The sequence below is a fragment of the Pan paniscus genome, chromosome 5 (genome assembly GCF_029289425.2).
Source record: "Pan paniscus chromosome 5, NHGRI_mPanPan1-v2.0_pri, whole genome shotgun sequence".
NCBI classification, from domain to species: Eukaryota; Metazoa; Chordata; class Mammalia; order Primates; family Hominidae; genus Pan; species Pan paniscus.
Genome location: NC_073254.2, coordinates 153,315,847 through 153,339,804, shown reverse-complemented (window position 1 = coordinate 153,339,804; position 23,958 = coordinate 153,315,847). Strand labels below are relative to the sequence as shown.

At 35.7% G+C, this 23,958-nt stretch overlaps 1 protein-coding gene and 1 long non-coding RNA gene across 11 annotated transcripts in view; one reads left to right on the top strand and one right to left on the bottom strand.

Annotated features, from left to right (window-relative positions):
• The window catches only part of LOC129398051 (uncharacterized), a 152,522-nt gene extending 142,688 nt beyond the window's left edge, over positions 1-9,834 (top strand). Inside the window, exon 7 of the long non-coding RNA XR_008625781.2 lies at positions 3,982-9,834. This is a non-coding gene — a long non-coding RNA (uncharacterized LOC129398051). The remainder of the gene's footprint in view (positions 1-3,981) is intronic.
• Positions 1-23,958, bottom strand: part of EYA4 (EYA transcriptional coactivator and phosphatase 4) — a 289,717-nt gene that overhangs the window by 172,690 nt on the left and 93,069 nt on the right. The gene's annotated exons all lie outside the window — the stretch shown is intronic.

The following is a 23,958-nucleotide window of genomic DNA, read 5'->3' as shown; positions in this document are numbered from 1 at the left end:
CCTCCTAAGAGAAACAAGTATTAGTAAGACAGCTGTTTCTGGATAATGGGCTCCTGTGTCTGTGAAAACTGCTACAAACCAAACAGTTTAGATTTTTTGACCTGACCTGGAAATGGAAGTGTTTGGATTTATGTGAAATTCTGAAATGTATAGTGTGAGAATGGAAGGATATTTGGGGAATTTTTCTGAATAATTTCTTCAGTTCAAAAATTATCTTACAATTAGATTAGGTACCATAATTTAATTAGATCAAAACAATTCACCTCTCTACAGTTCATTTTGCTACTTCAACAACATTCAGATATTTCTGCAAAATACATTTTGTGAGAATAATACAAAGGTCCCCCCTTTTCTTTGCTAGGAAATAAAACTGGTAGAGTTTATGCATAAATAAAGAGACTAGTTAGTTTTTTCTGCTCTTTTATAATAGAAAATAAACTCTTAAAATAGGACAATCTCAGTTCAAAAAGACTCAGATTAGCCAAAAAGAATCACTTGAACCTGGGAGGCACAGAACGCAGTGAGCCGAGATCATGCCATTGCATTCCAGCCTGGGCAACAGAGTGAGAATCCGTCTCAAAAAAAATAAAAATAAAAAATATATATATACACACACACACACACACACACACACACACACACACACTGAATAATGCTTTGACATTTCAAATGCTAATAGATAGTAAACTAATCTTTAGCAATCTTATGCTCATAACTCTTTCACATTCACTATACTCTTTGGTCCTTATATCTTATTATAAGGCTTGCTTCATAATAATGGCTTGCATTTCTAAATCTGTAACTGAGTAGACACTACGATCACTTCAGCAGCATTCAACTTCTATCTTCTGCATAACTTTCATAACAATAGTTATAAATAATAAATAATAACCTCAGAAATAAAACAAAAATATTTAGGAAAAGTACCATGGAAGTCTAGTCAAGCACGAAGTTCCCTAACATGACCACATCATCATCAGAAACATCAAAATATGTATTCATATAAGTAAAATACACCAATTTTAATAATGCACATGGGTTACTCCATTTGAGTGAAAACTATAAATAAGTAGTATAACTCTTGACTTTAATGTTGGTGATACTAAACTGATGATGTTCGTTATGGGCTGAATGTCTGCATTGCCCCAAAGTTCATATGTTGAAGCCCTAACTTCCAATGTGAGATTATTTGGAGATGGGCCTTTGATAGATAATTAGGCTTATATGAGGTCATGAGGAGCAGGGTCATCACGATGGGATTAATGCCTTTATAACAAGAGGCACCAGATAGCAAGCAGGAGCACACTCTTTTCTCTCTCTCTCTCTCTTTCTTTCTCTCTTTCTCTCTCTCTCCCCACCCCTAACCCCCAAGACAGGAAGAAAGCCCTCACCAGAAATTGATCATGCTGGCACCTTGATCTTGAGCTTCCCAATCTCCAGACCTGTGAGAAATGCATTTGTATTGCCTAAGCTACCCAGTCTATGGTATTTTGTAACGGCAGCCTGAGATGACTACGACAATATGCAACTATGTAATACAACAATTTTGAAATTTTGAGAATTATATTTCTAATAAAAGCATGCCCTATTATTTTTATTGCTTTTTACATTCAAGATCCTGAATTCTTGACATACATAACATAAAAATGATTTTTCAACACAAGAAGCTTAATCTTTGAATATAAATAACAATACAAATCTCTTTAGAGATCTTATAGAAGGTACTTATATAGCAATCAATGAGGACAAGCCATCCCAAGTAAGCTTAAGAGTATGGTTCATCCCCAGGAAACTGCAATCATTAGAGAACCATTTTTCTAAGGATAGTGGCCTCTAGCTCCATCCATGTCCCTGTAAAGGACATTATCTTGTTCTTTTTCATGACTGCATAGTTGTCTATGGTGTATAGGTACCACATTTTCTTGATCCAGTCTATTATTGATGGGCATTTAGGCTGATTCCATGTCTTTGCTATTGTGAATAGTGCTGCAATAAACATACATGTGCATGTGTCTTTATAACAGAATGATTTATATTTCTTTGGGTATACATCCAGTAATGGGATTGCTGGGTGGAAGAGAATGCACAAACACATAGTGGGGAACGACATGCACTGGGGCCTCTTGGAAGGGTGGAGGGTGGCAGGAGGGAGAGGATCAGGAAAAATAACTAATGGGTACTAGGCTTAAGAGATGGGTGATGAAATAATCTGTACAATAAACCTCCATGACACAAGTTTACCTATGTAACAAACCCTGCACTTGTACCCCTGAACTTAAAATAAAAGTTAGAAAAAAAGAAAGGAAAAAGAAACTATTTTTCAAAACCATTTATCTGAATCTTTACTAGGATATCTATGTACCCAAAAGGTAGATTTATTATTCTACTGTCTACAAGCTGTGGCAGCAGTCTTCATGAGAAGTTCTGGGGAAAATCAAGGTTGTATAGAAAGACTCTGTTTTTAAGATTTCCCACAAACTTTCATGTGAAAAAACAACAACAACAACAGAACACCACATTTCAATCTGTTTTCAATGGACCTGATTAAACAGAAGCTGAATGCCTTCATAAACAGAAATAAAGTTTTCCACATTTTTATCTTTTTCCCTGGCACAATTTTTAATAAACTAAAGAACTCTTCCTTTCTTTCTCTATAAACTATTCTTGTTCCAGAAGTCCTAACAAAAATGTATTTTAAAATTTTCATGGAAATTCTTATAAAAGGTTTTACAGAAAAAGAAGCAATATACGGCAATGGAAATTAGTACATATTTAGAATCAGAGAGCAAAGAATTTGTTTTCCCTTTCTGCTGCATACCAGTTGTGTGAAATTCTTCATCAGAAAAATTAAGATAAAATAACAATACCTGAGTTATTCTGGTGAATAAATGACATGTGAACCTTAAACGTATAGCACAGAGTAAACATTCGGGAAACAGTAGCTAGTCTTTATCTTCTTCCTCTATTATTACTAATAGGACAATTATTATTGCTATGACTTTTCAACAATGTCACCATCACTGCCATGATGTCCAATAATAATAATAATAATAACAGTAACTATTATTACTGGTAGTATGTTCACTCCTGGTAGTTAAAGATAACAACTTCCACCTCTCTGGAATTCATAGTTATATAAGACTTACTCAAGAATTTCAGTGACATTTTGTCACAGAAGCTGTAAATAAGGATTTCTAGAGCATATATAACCTTGTTCTTAATACCACAAACATTAATGCAGTTATTATGTCTGCAATTTTCTAAAAATACTATAGCACATCCAGTAATTATGCATGGTTTACTTAGAATAAGCTACACAGTAGGTGCTATGAGCATTCTATTCAAAAAGGTGACAACAGAAAGGTAGCATTCTCATCATAAAGCCCACCTTCCCTCACATGAGTACTAAAAGTCTTCTGGTTATCTGAATTTCCATCAACAAACAACTTTTTGAAAATTAGAATATTTAATGTCAGAAATGGGTTTTCACTGACGAAAACAGTAGCCTCTTGAGTAGCACTGTGAATGGCAGAAATGAACTCGCACATCTCATTTTAATAGAAGTTAAAACTACTCAAGATAAGTAGATCACTAAAATATTTTAGCAATACTCTCCACCCTTACGTAAATCAAGTGTAAAAATTAGATAAGCCTGCAGCTTTCACTTTCAAGAGGATGTGTTTGGCTAAGTCTTTTTAAGTATTCCTATGCCTAGTCATGAACTACAGAAGATTCTAATTGCCTGATGCTAGACATAAGGTGAGAGAATCCGGTCTTGGAATTTTCACGTTTATCTCAACTGGAGTTTTCATACCAGGTAATGGTCAAAACATCTAAAAGGACATAAGAGCTAAAGTGTCCTTGATCCTACAGAATAAATATAGGGTTATTTTTTATGTGTGTTTGCTTGCCAAGAAATGTTCAAAAAATATCTATATGTAAGCCAGAATTTGGTTTGACATTTCTTTCATTCTTACCTAGAAGCAAAGTTTGGAAGGAAAAGTGGACAGTCTTCACTCATCTCAACATTTGTCACCTAACAGAACTAAAGAACCATCATTTTATAACACACATACACATACACAGCATGGAAGCACAGGCATACTCACATGCCAATGCTGTTCTCTGGCAAGATGTTAAAAATAGAATCTTGAATAATAGATAATTGAGAAACTTATGGGTCAAGTAGACATAGAGGATAATGCAATAACTATCATGATACATTATTCAGGAAAGTTATCTTCATTGTGGGAGAATAAACATTCTCAGCACAACTTACAGACATGGTTTTTACAACTGAAATTTATTCCAAAGTAAAGAAATTACTACCCACAGTGATATTTTATTGTAATATATGCTTGTTTTCAAGTATAATAAGCTATGAACTTACTATCATTTGAACTTGTAGATACATGCCTGAAATATCATTAGTGTTGGGACAAGATGATCAACTCTTCACAATTGTCACTGATGATATTTTGAGCTAAGACATGTGAAGCTTTGTTAGTGGTATTAACTTTGTTGGTTTTGCTACGGGCGACTGATTTTCCAACTTTCATTCTGTCTTGCAAGATTCTTCCTTTTATTAAGCTTGGCTTTGACTGTGTTTCTGTCATTCTCCTTCCAATCCAGCTACAATTCTGGCCTCATTATCATCATGCATTAGTAAGTTAAGTCAGCTGGATATGTCCATTAACAATAGATTCCAATTATTTTCTTTTTAATGCTTTCTAACTTGTATTTACTGATGAAATAGTGTCAAATAAATTTTTAAAAGAAAAAATATATTCTCTCATATCTGTTAGAAAAATCACTAACTTAATTTTTTTCTAGATTTCTTTTAAGATTCAAATTACCTGTTATACCAATTTTATATGTATGTATATGACATTCTTAACCATTTATGAAATGTAGATGAAAGTGTTGTGTAGTTTCTTTCACTTAATATTAAGTATTATATTGTTTTAAAACATTTTCCATGTTGTTTCATTGTTTACCTTTTAAGCTCCTCCTCATAACAAAAAAACAGTCAACACAAACTTCCTTTTGAACAAGATATTACTGGTCAAATCTATGGTAGCCAATGAATTGTGAGGTTACTGTGTTTTATCAGTTGCAACCAAATCATATCACATTGTATACACAAGATGATGCATAAGGTATACAAACTGTTGAAACTATCAGACTATTTGTAAAGCTTTGGGCAACAAAAATAAAAATGCAAATCAAAGCTTTATTTAAAATAGATTTGGCAGCATTCAAAAAGATTAAGTTGTAAGGTTTCTGTGATAATAAAACAGATTGAGATCTATAGTTCAAGAATAAGTACCAAATAAATAAAGAAGAGATTCAATAAATACTATCTTCTCCTGTTTTTTTTTTTTCTTTAACACAGCATGAAGTTTTGCCATTTTAAATTCTTCTAAATTCTTTCTTATGATCTAGATGGGTAAGAGGCTGGGAAGAAGGTATAGATGAACAAATTTGGCACCATGTAGCTAATTGTTAAAGATGGATGGTGGGTATAAGGGTTCATTAGGTTCCTTTCTCTACCTCTGTACACATTTGAAAATTTCCATAATAAAATGTTACGGGAAAAGAATCTTTCTCCACATCATTCATGACCATGTTAAAGAACTTGTACCCAACACCCTTCCTGTAATGAAACATTTAGAAATCCAGACAAATAAGTGAAATGGTTGATTTTAGATGTTAGACAAAGGCAGTGGAGGACTGTAATCCAGGAAAGAAGGGAAACAAAGAAGGTCGGCACTATTATCACAACTGTCTGTCTACAGTAGCTTTCTGGACTGTGATGCGGGAGAGGGTATCCTCAGTTAAGCAGTCAGATAGAGTTCTGGAAGGTTAAGGTGTCTGGTGTCTGCAGGGCAGGGTACTGGGGATAACACAGCTAAGTAGACAGAGAGCTCCAGAAATCTGCATGGGGACTCACTATATAGTTGCTAAAGACTGAACTGCATATACATAGGTTGAAACACAACAAGACTGTGCAAAAGAAAGGGCCAATTAATAAGCTGTAATCTTAACAATATGCAGTTTACAGGGAGCTAGAAGACATTTGTATTTTATCCAGCCAGAGTACAGAGGCCTCACTAAATACCGGACACATTCAACTGAGATCCTGAAAGTTCACACCTTAATAGTAAGACAAAACTAACACTAGATTAAGGGCTTCAGCAGCCTCACTATAATACCATTTAAAAACAAGCCTCTAAAATTTAAGCTGATTCGGAAGTTACTTAATGGCCTTCTCAAACAAGGCTTAACACTCCATAAAAAAGACAATAAAACCCAGACAGTCAACAGCCAAATATCCAGCATCTCCTAAAATGTTACTTGTCATGCAAAGAAAATGTAAGCAGAAGAAATATCAGTCATTAGAAATAGGCCCAGAAATAACAGAGATAATATAATCTGAAGAAATTGATATGAATTGATAATTGATATTATCATAAATATATTCAAGAATCTAGTGAAGACATGAATATAACAAAAAAAGAAATGAAATGTACAGAAATGGAATGAAATGCAATTTCTAAAGCTAAAATATAGAACATTTAAAATAAAAATAAATTCTTTGGACTGGATTAATAGCACATTTGACACTGAAGTGGAAAAGATCAGCAAATGTGAAGATGTAGCAAAATGAAGTACGAAAAAGATACACAGAGCAAACGACAAAGAATAGAGCCACAGGGGCCAACTTCCCTAACTTCACCCAGCTCAGCTCTCTCCCTCACTGCACTCCAGCCCCTCTGTCCAGTTTGCTGTTCTCCATGCACAATAAGTTCCTTTCAGCTTTATGGTTTCTTCATCTCATATCCCCATTGTCTAGAAGCTCTGCCCACATATTTGAACGGTTGCCTTTCTTGCCAACTGGTCTGTGCTCAAAAGTCCCCATCTCAAACACACCCTCATCAACCACTTAGTGTAAACTAGCCAACACCTAACCCCAGCATTCTCTATCAGAACATTTTGTTTTATGTACTTATTGCACTTACGTCTATGTAAAATTATCTTTTTCACGAGTTAATTTGAACATTATCTGTCACCTTTCTCTCCCCTCCAAGTAGGATGGAAGTTTCATATCAAGGTGTACTTTTGTCTTCATTCTTGTAACCCTGGCACCTAGAACACTGCATGGCACATAATGGGAACTCAATAAATTTTATGTGTTCATTTTTTGGTTCAATTAGACTGTCAACATCAAAGATCAGGCCCTTATCAGAATGAAGAGCAAACAAGAGAAATGGCAAAGGGAGCCAGAAACACTGCAAAAAGATTCTAGGAATTATTCTTCATCAAACATTCTTGATTTGATTGGTATTTCATGTCCTACATTTTCTACTCAAGTTATTTTACAAACTTTTCTGATGATATTTTAAACCAGGTAAAGTTTGCTAAAATAGATAGATGTCTGAAGTTTATACTTCTTTTACTAGAGCTCTCAAATTGGCAGTCCACAAGTTGAATCTTGCTAGAAGATGTTTTATTTTACCCACACAAAATTTTGAATTGGAAATCGATATTTATGAATTGCTGGAGCTCTCATAAAAATCTGTATTTGCAGCTGCTTCTTCTAAGTCAAATGGCAAGGCACTGTCTGCCTATGACAGCAATGAGATGTAGCCCACTGATGAGGGGTTAACCCTGTGGTTTATTACAGCCCCCACATTCCTATATTATTTGCACTCAAAGCATTTCATACACTTACATTTCTGGCCTGGATCATGAGGCATTTTGTTTCAGCATACATTCACTCATAGGCCCCAGCTATCAGAATAAGAGACCAAAACTAACTTGCCATCATTTTCAAAAGAAGATAAAAGTTCCTAATAAAACTCAAATGCCATTCTTTCATTCATTTATTCATACATGAATTCAACAAATGTTTATTAAGTGCATAATATGTGTCAAGGACTGTCCCAGGTGGTTAAGTATACAACACTGAAATAAAAATCTACAAAATCTATACCCTCATAACACTTATATACTAATTGATGGAGACAGAAAAGAGTAACAAAACAAAAAACTAAAATTTATTATGCTACCTAGAGAATGTTCATTACTATTGGGCAAAGTAAAGCAAGTAAGGAGTGTCCAGCAGTTGAGGAACGAATGCTATTATAAAATGGGTAGTCAGGGAAAGCTTTATTCAAAAGATATTTTGGAAAACACCCGAAGGGGCTGAGGGAGTGAGTTATACAAACACTTAAGAGATGAACGTTTTAGACATAGAGGAAAGTAAGTGCAAAAGCCCTGAGGCAGGTGCATACGTCTGGCGCATTCAAAGACCACATCCTGCTATTTTGGCTAGGGTGAATTAACTGAGGAGGAGACAGATAAGAGACAATGTCAAAGGTGCAACTAAGGGCCTGTTTGTGTAGAGCCTCAAAGGCCACTGTAAAGATTGTGACTTTGAGTGAGATTGGAAGCCAGGTTTGAGCAGAGGAACAACAGGATCTGACTTAATCTTTTAATGGCTTACTTTGGGTGTTGTGCAGAGAATATACCATAAGGAGACAAGTTAGAAGGCTACTGCAATCACCGAGATGGAGATGAACCTCTGAGCTAGGTTGGTAGCAATAAAGATGTAGAAATTTATTAAATTCTGGTTATATTTTAAGGGTAGAGCCAACAGGATTGCCAATGGATTAGATGTCTACAGATCAGGGAAGAGGTCTAGGTTGGAGATAAAAGTGTGAATCTTCCCTATAAAAAATGGTATTTAAAGATCAGAGACTGGATGAGATCACCAAAGGAGTATCCAACATTAAAAACTTGAGGCTGGGTACGGTGGCTCATGCCTGTAATCTCAGCACTTTGGGAGGCCGAGGCAGGTGATTCACAAGGTTAGGAGTTTGAGACCAGCCTGGCCGATATGGTGAAACCCCGTCTCTACTAACAATACAAAAAAATTAGCCGGGCATGGTGGCGCATGCCAGCTACTCAGGAGGCTGAAGCAAGAAGACTGCTTGAACCCGGGAGGTGGAGGTTGCAGTGAGCTGAGACTGCACCACTGCACTCCAGCCTGGGCAACAGAGCGAGACTCTGTCTCCAAAAAAAAAAAAAAAAAAAAAAAAAAACTACTTGAAGAGATGAGGAGGAAGATTTGTAATGGAGATGGAACAGTGCCCACCACATGGGTCTGAAGGCTTCAAAATTTATGTTTAAGCAAGAATGGGTAGAAAACTTTGCATTACTCACTGTTGAAGGAGTGATACTTAATCATCACCCAAACGAAGAAGCCGAGAGCTTGAAGGATGGAAGGAACTGATTTTTAAAAAGTCACACAACCAATTATGGCAGAACCCAGATTTGAATAAGCGTACACCTAACTTCTGACCTACTCTTTGACCTATCCAGTATGCTCCCCTTTATAACATTTAAACACCACCATATCATACGGAAAAATAATTCTCTAATGTGAGCCAGGAAATGCTTACTGAATATTTATGAATGACTGGTTGATAAATTACAGATTTGCCTCCAAGCTGAGAAGCCCCAGTTAAGTTTGAAACATGCAGTATCTAGAATCAGACTTCTTCAGTTCATGTTTTCACTCTGCCACTAACTAGGTACATGATTTTGGGACAAGTTATTTAACCACTCTGTGCTTCAGTTTTATCATCTCTAAAATAGGCATAACAACAGCTATCTATGCATAAAGTTAAAGTGAGTAAATAAAATAATCCATGAAAAATGCTGGCAACAGTGTTTGGCATAGAATAATGCATAATAGGGGTTAGCAATAATTGTTACTAGACACTGTGTTAAATCTGGGCAATCCTCTTGCCCTTTTCCGTATTTCCTATTAAGTACAGCTACAAAACAAAAGGGGAGGACACAGGGAGGCATGAATAATCACCATTTTAAATGTACATTACCACTGTAAATCTCCATTTTAAGTGTATAATTAACACATTTTAAATCTCAGAAGTCAGAAAAAGAAGAGTTAAATGCAGTTATATATTTTGAAAAAAAAATTTAAAAAGGATAATTACCCTTCCTCAAGAACCTAATAAAGTAAAATACATGTTTTACATAGTAGTAAAGAGAAATGGAAAAGCATATGAAAGCAAACACAATGAAACTGTGGGGAAATGCATGGTTTGGAATACACAGCACAATCAGAAGTCCATGTGAATTTAGATATGAAAAGGATATCATGAAATGTGGAACAAAGTTGCACGGGAGAATGTTACACAAAAATGAAGTATTTTGCTCTCCCTTGATCTCAGGCATCTGGTCTTCTCCAAAGCCCTCCCCATGACAGAATTGCCATGTTCTTTTTTGACCATTGAAATAACACAACGCAATTATCTGATAAACTATCTCTCCAGGAACCTGGAGCTCCACAGAGCAGGGACTGGATCTTCATCTTTACAATGTCAGTATTACCAAAGATTTTTAAAATGTAATTTGGTCACACATCATCCTTAAAACAATGCTTCCATTTCCATAAAATGCAGAATTGCAGAAACAGAAAGCCAGTCTGCATCATATGGAAAGTTCACACTCTGGGTGCCTTACGGTGTGTGGTTAAGACTCAAAGCCTACAGCCAGGTAACAGGACATGAAATCCTCATTCTGCTACTCACCAGGTAAGCCACCTGGGGCAAATTATTGCCCGAGAACAGGAAAATGAGCATACCTGCCAGATGAAAGTGATAGGAAGACAGAAGGAAATAAATTATGAGGAGGACTTAGTATGAAGTGACACAGGAGGCACTCAATAAATATTAGCAGTTATTTTGTAGAAATAGTAGTAATTAAGGAACTGCACAAATAAAAGACTTGTAGAATGTTCTAAGACTATAATTTTGAGATCCCAAGGTTGCTAATGATAAGATTTTTAAAGATAATAAACTTTCTGAGAAAAATGAATTTGGATTGGTATTAATTCTATCTGGACATTGCAGAACATGCTTAAGAAGGTTTGTTCATCAGAATACGACTTCGTCTGACTACTAGTCTTTCAAGCCTGTGAAACTGTACATTCTAAGTCCATGTCAAGAAAGATTATGTAATTATCCCTTGGGGAAAAAAAACTGAATGACTATATCAAATTTTAGCCCCAAATCTGACCAAAATTAAATTTATTTAGATCTAGAATTTAAAAGAAGGAAAGCAAACTTTAATACCTCTGGAACATACAGATGACATAACTCAAAAAGACTAACGTATAAGCCAATCACTTCAATCATATCAAGCAGTCATTTATTTCTCCGAAAGTAGTTTCCCTTCAGGATCCCTAAGCCTGACACAGCCCACAGATGGCATATAGGGAGGGCATTTGACTGAGAAAGGAGTGAGCAAGTCAAGTGTCTATCGCCTCCTGGAGTGTAGACTTTCATGATCTTTAATTGCTAGTCTGCCCACAATCAAGTCTTCCACTCCAAGTAACCAGCATTCAAATAACTCTGAACTAGAAATACTCAGTTTCTCTAAAAGATGTCCTTACCTTCTCTTAAGCACTGCATAGCAGTGTGCAGAAGAAAATAGGAAAATATGCCTCAAAATGTATTATAAGAGACTTTTCCTTTAAAATTAAGGGAGAATCTAATGAATAGACTATTTTTATTACTTTACCCCTTTCTAAAAAATCAGTTTTCTTATAGTTGACTAAGTTAACAGACAGATAAACAATTTAATTATCATTACTGTCAATTTTAATTTTTAAGATACAACCAAAGTACTATTTTAAAGGTGCATTCTGTCATTTTATTACTGAAACAGGTGATGAAATAGTAATGCAGTCGAATGTACTCTCTAAATATGCTGTTTTCTGGTTTATTTACAAAGAAAAGGTGAATGAGATTGATAATCAGCAAAATTTATATTTCTTGGGAAATTAAAGGTTGAGGATGCAGGTCTTAGAGTTACATTTTTAATTTAAAATATTTTAGTAAATCTTGTTTGTGTACATATGTCTATGCAAAGATATATACATCATACTTACTACGCATACTCCTCATAAAAGTATGGAAAATTCTAGTTTGTTAAGACAGATTAGCCAAATGTAACTCTTCAGAAATGACAAACTCAATATCTCATCATATCTGCAACTTTCCCTCCACATAACAGCTGCAGTATTTAATTAGCAAACTATATGAAAAGAGCATATTTAATAATTTTTCTTTCATAGCATAGTTTTACACAGTATTTTTTTTTCTTTTAAATTTCTTAATTCCAGTGATTCATTTCAAAAGGCTAGATAAGATCATGGGTCCCATACATACACAAAGTTAGGAAAACAGCATGTTGAAAGTTAACAATTTTACCTTATTACAGACATCTCAAGGAGTATCTAGTCCTTTCTCAGAAATAAGAAATAATAAGACTGTTCCTTTCTAAAATGGAAGGCATCTATTTAACCCTATTAAGTAGAGAGAAGAAAATCTCAAGGCATTAATGGCATTTCTAGAAGATAAGCTAATAAGTTTCTCAGTTCTGATGATATTGATATATGGAGTAATTATTATATAAACACATAATTTTATACCATTCACATTGTTATAAACAACTGAAGATGGAATGAGTAAATGAAAAGATGCAACTTTGGTATGATTAAAAGAATATGTATCAAAATCCATAATTTGGGTTATGTATACTATATACAAATTTGGATGCAATGTTATATTGAAATGTTTCATAAATATAATTTCTAAATGCATAATGTATAAAATAGATATAATATTAACATCAAAATAATCATTTCAAATGCCAGCTCATTTAAAAATACCAACTTTGTCTAAGGGTAGTTTTCTTCCTTAATTGGTTTATTACCTACAATGGATCAGTTCCAAGTATAAATGGACCATATCAAATATATCGTAAAGCTGACCTGAAGTCTTGACCAACCAGATAAGATTAAAATAAATAACAAGTTATTATGGTGACAAGCAAAAGCAAAATTCTCATAACAGTGAAATTTAGTTTTGGACTCTTAAATTCGTAAAATTTTATTTTTCAAATATCAAGAGACACCAGAAATATTTTCAAAAGGAAAGGGGCATAGATATCTCTTGTTACATATATTTGAAATAACAGGGTCCTACATCTAGTTCACCTATTTTAAATGTAGAAATGGAAGATGTGAGATAAGTCAGACAAGTCATGTAGACAAAGGCTTGGGTCTCCTGATCTCTTCCAGTCCAATGCGACTTGGCATATAACTGTGCCTTGCATTTATCCAGTGTTTAAAACATGTCCAGCCTTTCTCCTATAATGCTCTGGGTTGCTGTCTCCATCTTCACTCATACTGAATGAACACTCTCCTGTTCTCGCTTCTCAAGAGTAAGAGGTTGCTTTTAAATCAGATATGACAAACATCACCAAAGTAATGATTTCCTCAATAATGAATACAATTTATTGATAAATAATGGCTATCAAATTAGAAGATTTGCAGAGTAGTATTTTTCTGATAAACAAATAAAACTTTGTATATATCATAAGAGTCCATATATATTTGACCTTCCATCCTATCACTGAAACATATTTATAAACACTTATGTGGACTTTTACATATGTAAATATGTGCAAATATTTATGAAAAACATAGTTCTCCTTTAACCCATATCTCACTCTTCCTTTTCTATTTTGAAACAGGAACCACTATCTCAAACAGGAAAATGAATATGTAAACACTTTGTAAATAGTAATGTGGTGTGTTATTTGTTATTATTAGTCTTTGTTAAGCTCATCAAGGTAAGGACGCCAAAAAAAGTCTACCAGAGTGTGTATGGAGAGGGTCAAGGGTGGTGGGGGGGGGGGTGCTGGTGGTGGTGGTGGTGGTGGTGATATTGTTGAGCTAGGGTGAGGCTATCTGCTAGGAACTCGGGAAGCACCGAGGAATGAAAAACAACAACAGTGATCCAGGATAGCAGGTGAAGCTGAGTTCAAGCATCAGATCAAGGTCTGTGCCAAGCCAAAGTGGAGCAAGAGAAAGCGTTGAGCTCAAGGATGGCACAGGGTGGGGACAGAGAAAAAGTGTGAACAAATGAATGAGAAATAAATCAACAATCAATCTAAAGTAAAAGAAAGGTCACAGGCTCATCCTGGTAAATACAGTTGAGGAGTCACATGCAAGAATTATATCTTTTCATATGTACAATTTTGTTCTGATAGATTTCTTCACAACCAAGCTTTTGTTAGGTTGATCTCAGGTCATTCTTTTCTGTAAAGAAACCCACCCCTCCATTTCCCCAGGATATCTGCATACATTCTAGAACTGTCCATATAACATTTGAAAGAAATGGTTGCCACCTTCTGAGCCATGTATAAATTAAATAACTCCAATAGCCATTGATCTGTAAATGTTCATGGTTATGGCAACTGTTCACGTCTCTATAAATTAGAAAATAAATTAAGCAAAAATTAATTGTACAAAAATCATGAAGGTCAATATGCCTAATATAGATAATGGTGCTCAAAATGCAGAACTATTAGTAAATACCTAGGAATCAAATCTGTACCATATTTTTAAAATATTGCATCAAAATATAAAGAAATTTTCACTTTTAAAATAAATCAGTGCTTTTTAATTTCTATCAATCCTAGTTGTTGATTTAGGTTATGCTAAATAAAGATTTCAGAAATCTCAAATCCTCTTTGTCAATACCTGTTAATCCTAGCCAGGCCCAGATATAAAAATGCTAAATAATTATTGTATGAATGATAAATTCATTTGCCTTAAGCTAAGTTCAGTTAAGCCCAGAGAAATATAAAGAATGATATATATATATACATATATGGCAGTGTGTACCTTAAACTGGATGGCAGCAATATACCATGTTATCAGGTAATCCTGGTAATGAATGACCAAAGCTTAGAGCTCACTATAAAACAGGCTTTCCTGTCCCTTGCTACACCTTCCGACCTGAATCTGTGCTTCCTTCCCTTGGATGGACCCAGAAAATTGTCCTGAAATTCAGCCCACTTGGCTGGACTCTGAATATGTGCCCAGGCTTTGGGAAGCCCTTCTGGGTACTGGACCCTCCCTTTCCAGTCCCCAGAAGGGCTTCCCAAAGCCTGGACACATCCTTGAATCTAACAATGAACTGTAGCCAGTAGGTACCAGATCCAAAATGCTTCCATGGCACCAGCCACCTGACTCCACCCTGCTACCGAAGAAACCCAAAGAAGTTGGTACCAATCTAGACTGGTCTCAACTTCAACTCACTGTCTGTAATTTTATGATCTTGATTTGGGGCTCTGCCTTAGGGTCCATAAGTTACCCTTAAGCCCTGATGATTCCAAGTTAGTGCTTTCATGTCAGTCAGCCTCTTTAGAGGCCCAGCATGTTTCAAATGACTTGTCAAGATATTTATGAGACAATTCAGCAGCATTAGACCAAATCCTGTCATAAAATTCATCCTGAATTTGACCATGAGAAGACATGATACAAAAGTAAATAGTTTGAAAAAATGTATTCAGTCACTTGGGGAGACTGCTGAAAATCAAATTTCAAAGATGCTATCCATTCCACACTAACTATTTCACTTGTTGAATGGTAAGTTTTTTTTTCCCCTTAAGTGGTAGTTGGCTTAAAGCCACCGTCCCCATTAGCTCCATAGTTGGTGAGAAACAGTGGAGATTGTTTGTCCTGCTTATCTAGAAATCCTGCCCTCCACTAGCTATTCATTTGCGAGTCAATGTTTTTTTTTTAATGCAACTATTGCAAAAGTCCTTTGTTTCAACATTAGAAAAGAATTTTCTAAATTCTGTTCAATGTTACACCTTTAAACTAGAATTTATTAGGCTATTCTTATTTGGAAGTCCATAAAGCTAAATCCAGCTGGAATTTAAAATTTAATGTTATAGTGGATTTCACAAAGGGCTCCACTGTTAATGTTTTATCCACATCTCTCAGAATAGTTCACAGATTATTTTCATCTGTTTTGTTCATGCTTTATTCCTGCGTACCTACAAAGTGTTTGGAACATGGTAAGTATCCACTAAATGTCAGTGGAATGGATAAATGATTTGATGGACAGGTGGATGAATTTAACCTACATGGTAATTTAAATTTTAAAGGTAAGTGGAAAAGCCAGGATTTATTCTCATGCCACATTTTGATCAAAGCAACTATTCTTTCTACTTTAACCTGTGAACTATTCCCTCAGGTAGCCTAGGCAACTGTTTGCTGTGTTTACTCAGTTCCTCAATTTGCAGAATCTTCCTTGGATGGTTGGAAGATCTTCTCTTAAAATGCATGTTCTGGGTCTTCAAACCCAGGGTTCATGTCCAGGGTCTATGCCATAGCAAGTATAAACATAGAAGCTAGACCTTAGCATTTTCTAAGTTTTGCACTCCATGATAAATAACTTCTATTTAAAATCCAGTCCATTAGCAAGCCGTGTTGGCTAAATCTTCAGAATACATCCATACTTTAACTGCTCCTTCCCACCCCTTCTAATTTCAGGCTGCTCAGTGGCACAGGCTGAGCAGCCTGGATATGATTCCTTTCTTCACACAGCAGCCAGAGGGATTCTTTTGAAAAGTTAGATCAGCAGTCCACTCTTCTGATCTTATCCTCCAGTGGCTTTCCATATGACAGCAAAAGGCAAGGTCTTTATTGGCCCACAGGGCTTGATATCAAAAACTTCACCACTCCCTCTGACCTCAGCTTCGAGTCCCTCTCCTCACTTTCCCTCCTCTGCCGCCTCTTGGCTTCTTTTCTGTTCTCAAGCACAGTTCTGCCTTGGGGCCAGTGCACATCCTTCCCTGGAATGCTCACTTCCCAGATACACATACACTTCCTTTTCTCATGTCTATGAAGTCTCTGTATAAACACCACCTTATCAATGGGGCTCACCTACCCTAATTTAATTCTCTCTCACCTCCTTTTCAGCTGCGTCTTTCTTGTAGCACTTATCATCATCTGACATGCCATATATTTTGTTCATTTGTTTATTATTTTTTGACTCCAAACAAATGTAAGCACTACTTTATGTAGATGTGAAAAGAGGCAAAGGCAGCAGAAGAACCATTCTTGCATTCAGAGGGATAGTCCAAAATCAATTTGGCAAAGAACAGGACACAGGATTATACCATCCGTTGCTTCACTTTTAAATGGTTTTTCTGTGTCTATACCTACAGTCCCTCTAGTACACAGAAAAAGCATGGAATGACTTTTGCCCATGTTTTAACACATTAAGCCTATATATAGTCTTAACATTAGAGACAATTTCGTTTTAACCCCTGTAATGGATATGATTACTTCTGATAGTGTGATGTAACTTCCCCTTCTAAGTCTTTTCACCACTTATATTAATACTAACCTCTACCCCTACTGGTTGCTAAATTCTATCAAGCCCAGGAGCACTCTTCCAAACCTACTTGTTGGTTTTAGCAACTACTTTATGCACCTCTGTAATCCATCCTTGGCCACCATCCCTGATGATTTGACATCATGTTACTAAGCATTTCTGCCTTGTAAGCACAATCCTTCGCTGCCTCAAAGTCAATGTCCTCCCAGTTTTTATCCACTTTGGCTACCTATAAACACCTACCTGGACTTGTCCTAACTTGTTATTAATCAACCAAGAGTTCAACCAAGTTAGAACTCTTAATAGTCCCTCTCTAAATACAATGTTTTCTCTTCTTATCACCTCAAAAATCACAATTCTATTGAGCATTCTGCCCTGACCACTTACCACAGGCCCTTTCTGGCTGTCGTGTTTCATTAGACAGCCAAGAATCCATGGTCATCCTTTCAGAGCCTAATTTTTCCAATAAGCAAGTATAACTTATTCCCCCCATTTCTCTTGCATATTTCCTTCTCCTCTCCAGGGACAACCTCTGCTTTACAGACACATGTTATCATATTTCCCCAATTCTAAAAAGAAACAAATTTAATATTCTTCCACTAATGGCTCTGTACTACCTCTATCCATACAGTCTGACCTAACTGCAACCATTACACACTTGCTGGTCTTTAAAGGCAAACAGTGAACCTCACACTGGTATTCATAGCAACTGCTTAGGTACTTTGAATATACAGCTCCACTCATTCTACCAGCTCTTTGAGCTTGGTATTTGAACTTGTCTCCTTCAGAGATGCTAACCAAATGGGCCTGGGGTCTATCTTGATGCACTTTATTACCTTGTCCTGCTTCAGTTCCTTTTCCCAACTACCTAGCTAGTTCCCTATACAGGCTATCCAAACTCTCACCAAACAATGATTTCATCAATAATAACTTATGTAGAGACATATGACAAGTTTGTGGCCCAGTATGCACAGAACCCAGGTCTCCTGATACACAGCACATGCTTTCCTTACCTGACCCTGCACCCCCAGCACTGATTTCAGCACCTAATAAGGTTTTCTGATAACGATAAAAATGAAGTGACAATCAATTTACAAAAGAGCCAAGTGATGCCCAGAGACATCACCTTCTTTACAGGATAAACCTGATTCTTAAGGGTTTATATTTTTAGTACATAATCCATCTGCCCATTTCTGAGAAGACAAAAAAAAAAAAGAAGCAATTGGTGATAATTTTCTGAATTGTATTATGTGTATGTGCATCCATGTAATATTGTTTAGTTTTAGCAAGAACTAAAATTGTTACCTCTTCTGTAGTCATCATGCTGTAGTTAAACACTAAGCACCACCAACTGGGGCTGCCATGATGTTTCCTTAGAAATTATTTTAAATTATTTGTGACAGTGGGTAAAAGTACAACACATCCAAAGTGTTGTAGCAGGATCATGGTTTTATATCATTTTTCTGTGACTATAGATTTAATAGAGGCTGAATGATTATGATATCTAACTCCTAGAGGTAAAAATAAAAGGCTTAATTTGTATGAATTGTTATCACTATAAATAAGTAGAAAACTTCCTGACAGAGCCATCCTGGAATATAAATACACATTCAAGTGAAGTGACATAAACCATCTAGTTACCTCTCATTGAAGAACTATAGTAAAATACACATAGTACAAAAAGTAATTATTTCATTCACTACATGTAAGGCACAAACAGATTTTAAGTTTAAAATGAGTACAAACTATCTACATCAAATGCCAATTGATGTAGTGACCTTTTTTTCTATTTACTCATTAAAATTTTTCAATGTTTCTAAAATGGGTATCTATTACTTGCGGTAGAAATCTTTTGGTAATTTTTAAGCTAATGACTAGATGGTAAGCCCACAAAGTAAGCTCTAAAGTAAGTTTTTAGCTTTTTCTAACTCCTACAAAGAATGAATGTTCTTTTTACAATAAAAAGTTGGAGAGAGAGAGTAGATGGCAGGCTGGGTAGTTACTTGCTTCACCCTATGCATCTGGCCGAAAACAGAGTTTCTGGTCCTTGGCTAACTACAGCTGTTGGGTAAATCTTTCACCAACTCAGAAAGTCACCCCAACATCTAAAATCCCAATCTGCGAAATTCTCCAGGTTCTGAATACATGCTGTGCTGACATCGGCAGCGTAAATGTGTGTTGTGTGGTCTGAGTCTCAGTTTGTGGATATCTGAACAAATTCTGGAAAAGGAATAGCTTATATAATATTTTTATATAGCATAGTTTCCTAGAGAATAAACAGCATAGAAAAGTGCTTTTTACAACGTTGCAATTAAAAAGAGTTTATTATTTGTCTTGAAACTGCTTTAAGTGAGAGCAATTAGAGATGTGTATCAAATTAGTGCTACTTTGTGCAAAATTAATGTACTACAGTACTTTCTGAAGGTCTGTTTTTCCATTTAAGCTGTGTTTAACTACCCAATATATACAAATGACACATTTCCATTTTGATTGCAAAACCCATGATGTCTAATACCAAATCTTGATTCTTTCTTCCCAAACTTGCCCACTTTCAGAGTTCTGACCTCTGTGTCTGACACCAACATTCTTCCATTTATACAAATAAAAAACCAGCGAGTCATGTATTAAATCCCTCTCTGTCTTATTCCCCTATTAACAATATAATATGAAGTCCAGTCATTTTTTACCACCTAAAATTTATTCATTTCTCACATCTTGTGCTTCTCTCTCTCATCCTAGCATCCTGGTATGAAGCTATCACATTTTCTGCTATCAGGTCTACCGCATAGCCTCCTCACTGGTGTTCCACAGCCATCCATTCTGTGTAGTTTAAATCAAGCATAAAGACTCTCTCTGCTACAGACACTATTCAACCTTAAGCCCCAGGTTCCTCCTGGAGGTATGCACAAACTGAGACTCAGACCACACAACACACATTTACGCTGCCGATGTCAGCACAGCACGTATTCAGAACCTGGAGAATTTCGCAGATTGGGATTTTAGATGTTGGGGTGACTTTCTGAGTTGGTGAAAGATTTACCCAACAGCTGTAGTTAGCCAAGGACCAGAAACTCTGTTTTCGGCCAGATGCATAGGGTGAAGCAAGTAACTACCCAGCCTGCCATCTACTCTCTCTCTCCAACTTTTTATTGTAAAAATTTTCATAGATGCAAAAAAATTGAAAGATTAGTACAATGAACACTTAGATATTGTCCTCCAAAATTCCACAGTTCTTAACATGTTTCCATATGTATTTTATCTGTATCTTATATGTATCATTGCTTTTAAATCATTTGGAAATAAGTTGCATATGTCAGATTTCACCAGTAAACATACATGATCTCCTACCAAACCTATAAAAATTAACAATACCATAAAATCCTCTAATATCTCCAATTGTACTAAGAAGGTCTTTGATAGCTTTCTAAAACCAAAATACAATTGTTTGGTTGGTTGTTGGCTGTTGCATGTCTTTAATCTTGTCTGAAATATCCACTCCAGGATTCTTATAGAATGTCTCACCTTATGGTATAATTTAATTCATCCTCCATTTCTTACATTCTCTACAGACGCAGAGTTCTGTTTAGAGGCTTGATTGTGGTCATGTTTGACTTTTTTCTTCTTTTGTAGAAACACTTCCTTTGTAAGGTTAGGTACTCCATATTCTATCACATCACACAATCTGTGATACCAGGCTGTACCACTAATTGTGAAGTTAAATCTAATCCCTTGATTAAAGTGGTGACTCTGATATATCATCATTGTAAAGTCACATTTTTTCCTCTCTTATTAGTAAACAGTCTTTAGAGCAGGATTTTGGCACCACAGGACTATATTATTCCCCAAAAACATTCCTCTAACAATTTTAGCATCTGTTAATGACACCCTGATCAGTTATCCTATTGGGAACTGCAAAAATGGTGACACCCCATCATTCTTTCTATTTATAATAGTTGGCATTTTTCTGTAAAGCAGAGCTTTCCTCTACCCTACCCAATCCTCAAGCATCATTTTGGATTCATGAATTTTAATTTCTTCCATTTGTGTTATAATAAATCACAATCATTATGTTTTATCCTTTATTAATGCCTCTAACCTATGGTCTACAAGTACAGCCAAAGTCACCTTTGCTAAAAGCAATGCTCACTCACTGTCTCTCTAACTTGTTAAAGCTTTCCTATTGCTCTAGGGACAAAGACAAAAAAGACCCTAAATGTGGCCTACAAGTGCTTGATGTCCTGGCCCCTACTTACCCACACAGCTTTACTGCACCCAAATGCTTCACTTTGTTTTCGGGGTTCCATTCACAATGCACCATGCTCCCTCCCGCTACAGAGTGTGCACATTATTTCCCCCACCTAGAATGTCCTCTCCAAGAACCTCTTCCTACTTAATTCCTATTTATTAGTTTTAGTCTTCAATCAATCCCTTCCTCAGAGAAACCATTTAACTACTTACCTAACTCTGCAGCACTTAAGACAGTTGGATTGTATACTTATTTGCATGGTTATTTGCTTTATCCCTCTCTTAACAACTTGATTGCAAGCAACATGAGGGCAAGAACAGAGTCTGTCATTTGTTCATCAGGAACAGTGCCTGGCATTTAGTAGGATCCTCAATAAATATCCGTTGAACAAATTAAATGAACCCAGTGAATAATGTTACTAATTATTTTCACTTATGTTTAGGACAATTTAAAGATAGAATGAAAGTGTATATAAAGATGTATAAACTAGCAATCAAAGTCTTGAGCACTTATTGTTGAGTCCTTCTGTAATTAGCCAAAAAGGAGAAGCAAAGCCCTAGGTATACACAGGTGCATTGCTGAACCACTACTGCAGTTCTTCCAGTTTTTTGTTTTTCAGATGTTTAATTTTCTTTTAGTGATCCAGATCAATAAACTATCTTGAAAAAAGGAAATGCAAAAAGGCCTCTTCCAGGTCATCAGCCACAGCTAAATATAATTATCCTTTCTTTTGTGGAATAAGAATTCTCTCACATAACAAACACATTGTACCATAGCAAAAGCTATATCAAATGGTCAATTAGCACTTTGATGACTTCTCATTCCTAAAACTAGCTAAAGAGTATTATTTATTAGCTAGAGCTATATGTAGCTATATGTAGCTGGCTTGATTTTTAAATTTCAGCAGTAAAAGCAAATTTTCAACCAAAGACAACTGGATCATAAAATATTCTTTATATAGGTACTATTTCTAATATTTATACTAATACTTACCAAGATCTTCAGAGTACATAATACAGCCTTAATAAAATAAGCTTTCATTAGGCTTATCTGCAATAGTCTATTTTATAAAGAATTTGGTGCAGGTCACTAGGGTTCTTTTTTTCCTTGCTAAGAGCGATCAAATAGGTAGATTGGCAAATGCAGACTCATGTAGGAAAACTACTGAAACACAATACAACTTCGAGTTTGTGCTAAAATGTTCAGCCCTGGTGACACATGCCAACTAGACACATGGTAGCAGGAAAATACATTCAGGCAGAGCCTGCTAATCACAATTACTAATACAATTTCCAGATATCCCTCAAGAACAACAACAAAAAAATCCTACTGTGACAGTCTTACTATTACCACTAACCTGCAAATGAACAAATCACATTGAAAGAAAAGTTCCATTCTGGACTAGGCTGTTTTAAATCTCTGGTTCCAAAACACTAGTGGTTTGACTCTCTTCTCTCAGGCACAAGAATGTGAGGAGTTACACGAATTCTGTCCCTATGTGCCTTTGAGGCACATCACAGACAATTTAGTCTTTAAAATCGGATTTTTTTAAAAAGATGTTTTTCTTTTAGCATATGCATCTGCTAATTCGAATTTCTGTTGTCTTGTAAGTTTAAAGTTATTAAGCCATGTGGGAAATATCCTCCCCAAGACTGACTCATTTTCACGGACTGAATGGCAAACTGGGCTGGAGAACTATAAGGAGGCTCAATGTTGTTCTGCTCTGTCTTTTTAATTACACTAAGTGGTCAAGATTGAAAGATAGCTGAGAGCAGTGGAATTTTACCAATCAGTGGAATTTTACCAATTAAAAGAAAGATTTCCTTAGTATACATACAGCCCACCAGTAAAGTTCCTTACCCTAAAAAAACCTTTCTTCAGAAGGCAAGATTAGCTTAGCTATCTGAAAAAAAGTTTGTCTTTACATAGTAGTAACGTTCAAAATTTACAGTACAACCTAATCAGATATTACTCACTACAATGATCATGTTACTTATTTTCCCTTTTCTATACATTCATCACTACTATAATATATTAAGTGTTCTTGCTAACATAATTGGTATAAAATAAAAGGAAAAAAAGAATCCCAGGGATTCTTTGGTGTTAGACATTGCTGTGGCTAAAATATTGAACCAGTTGTCTCAGTTTTCACAGTACTCTGAATAAATGCTTAAAGAATAAATTAGAAAAAATATTCAATTTCTTCAAGAAAGCAAATATTGAGAGACTGTCACCAAGTAGATATAATGTCTTAGTCAATTAATAGGCAACTATTGATTGATTATTTCCTAGCTGTTGGAACCACCACCACACAGAATTAGAGTAAACTGTTATGGTCATCTATTTCAATTTCCTTTCTCATGTGTCAGTCCTCTCTCTGGAGGCAAATCTAACACAGAGTTGTCTAGTCTCTTTTTA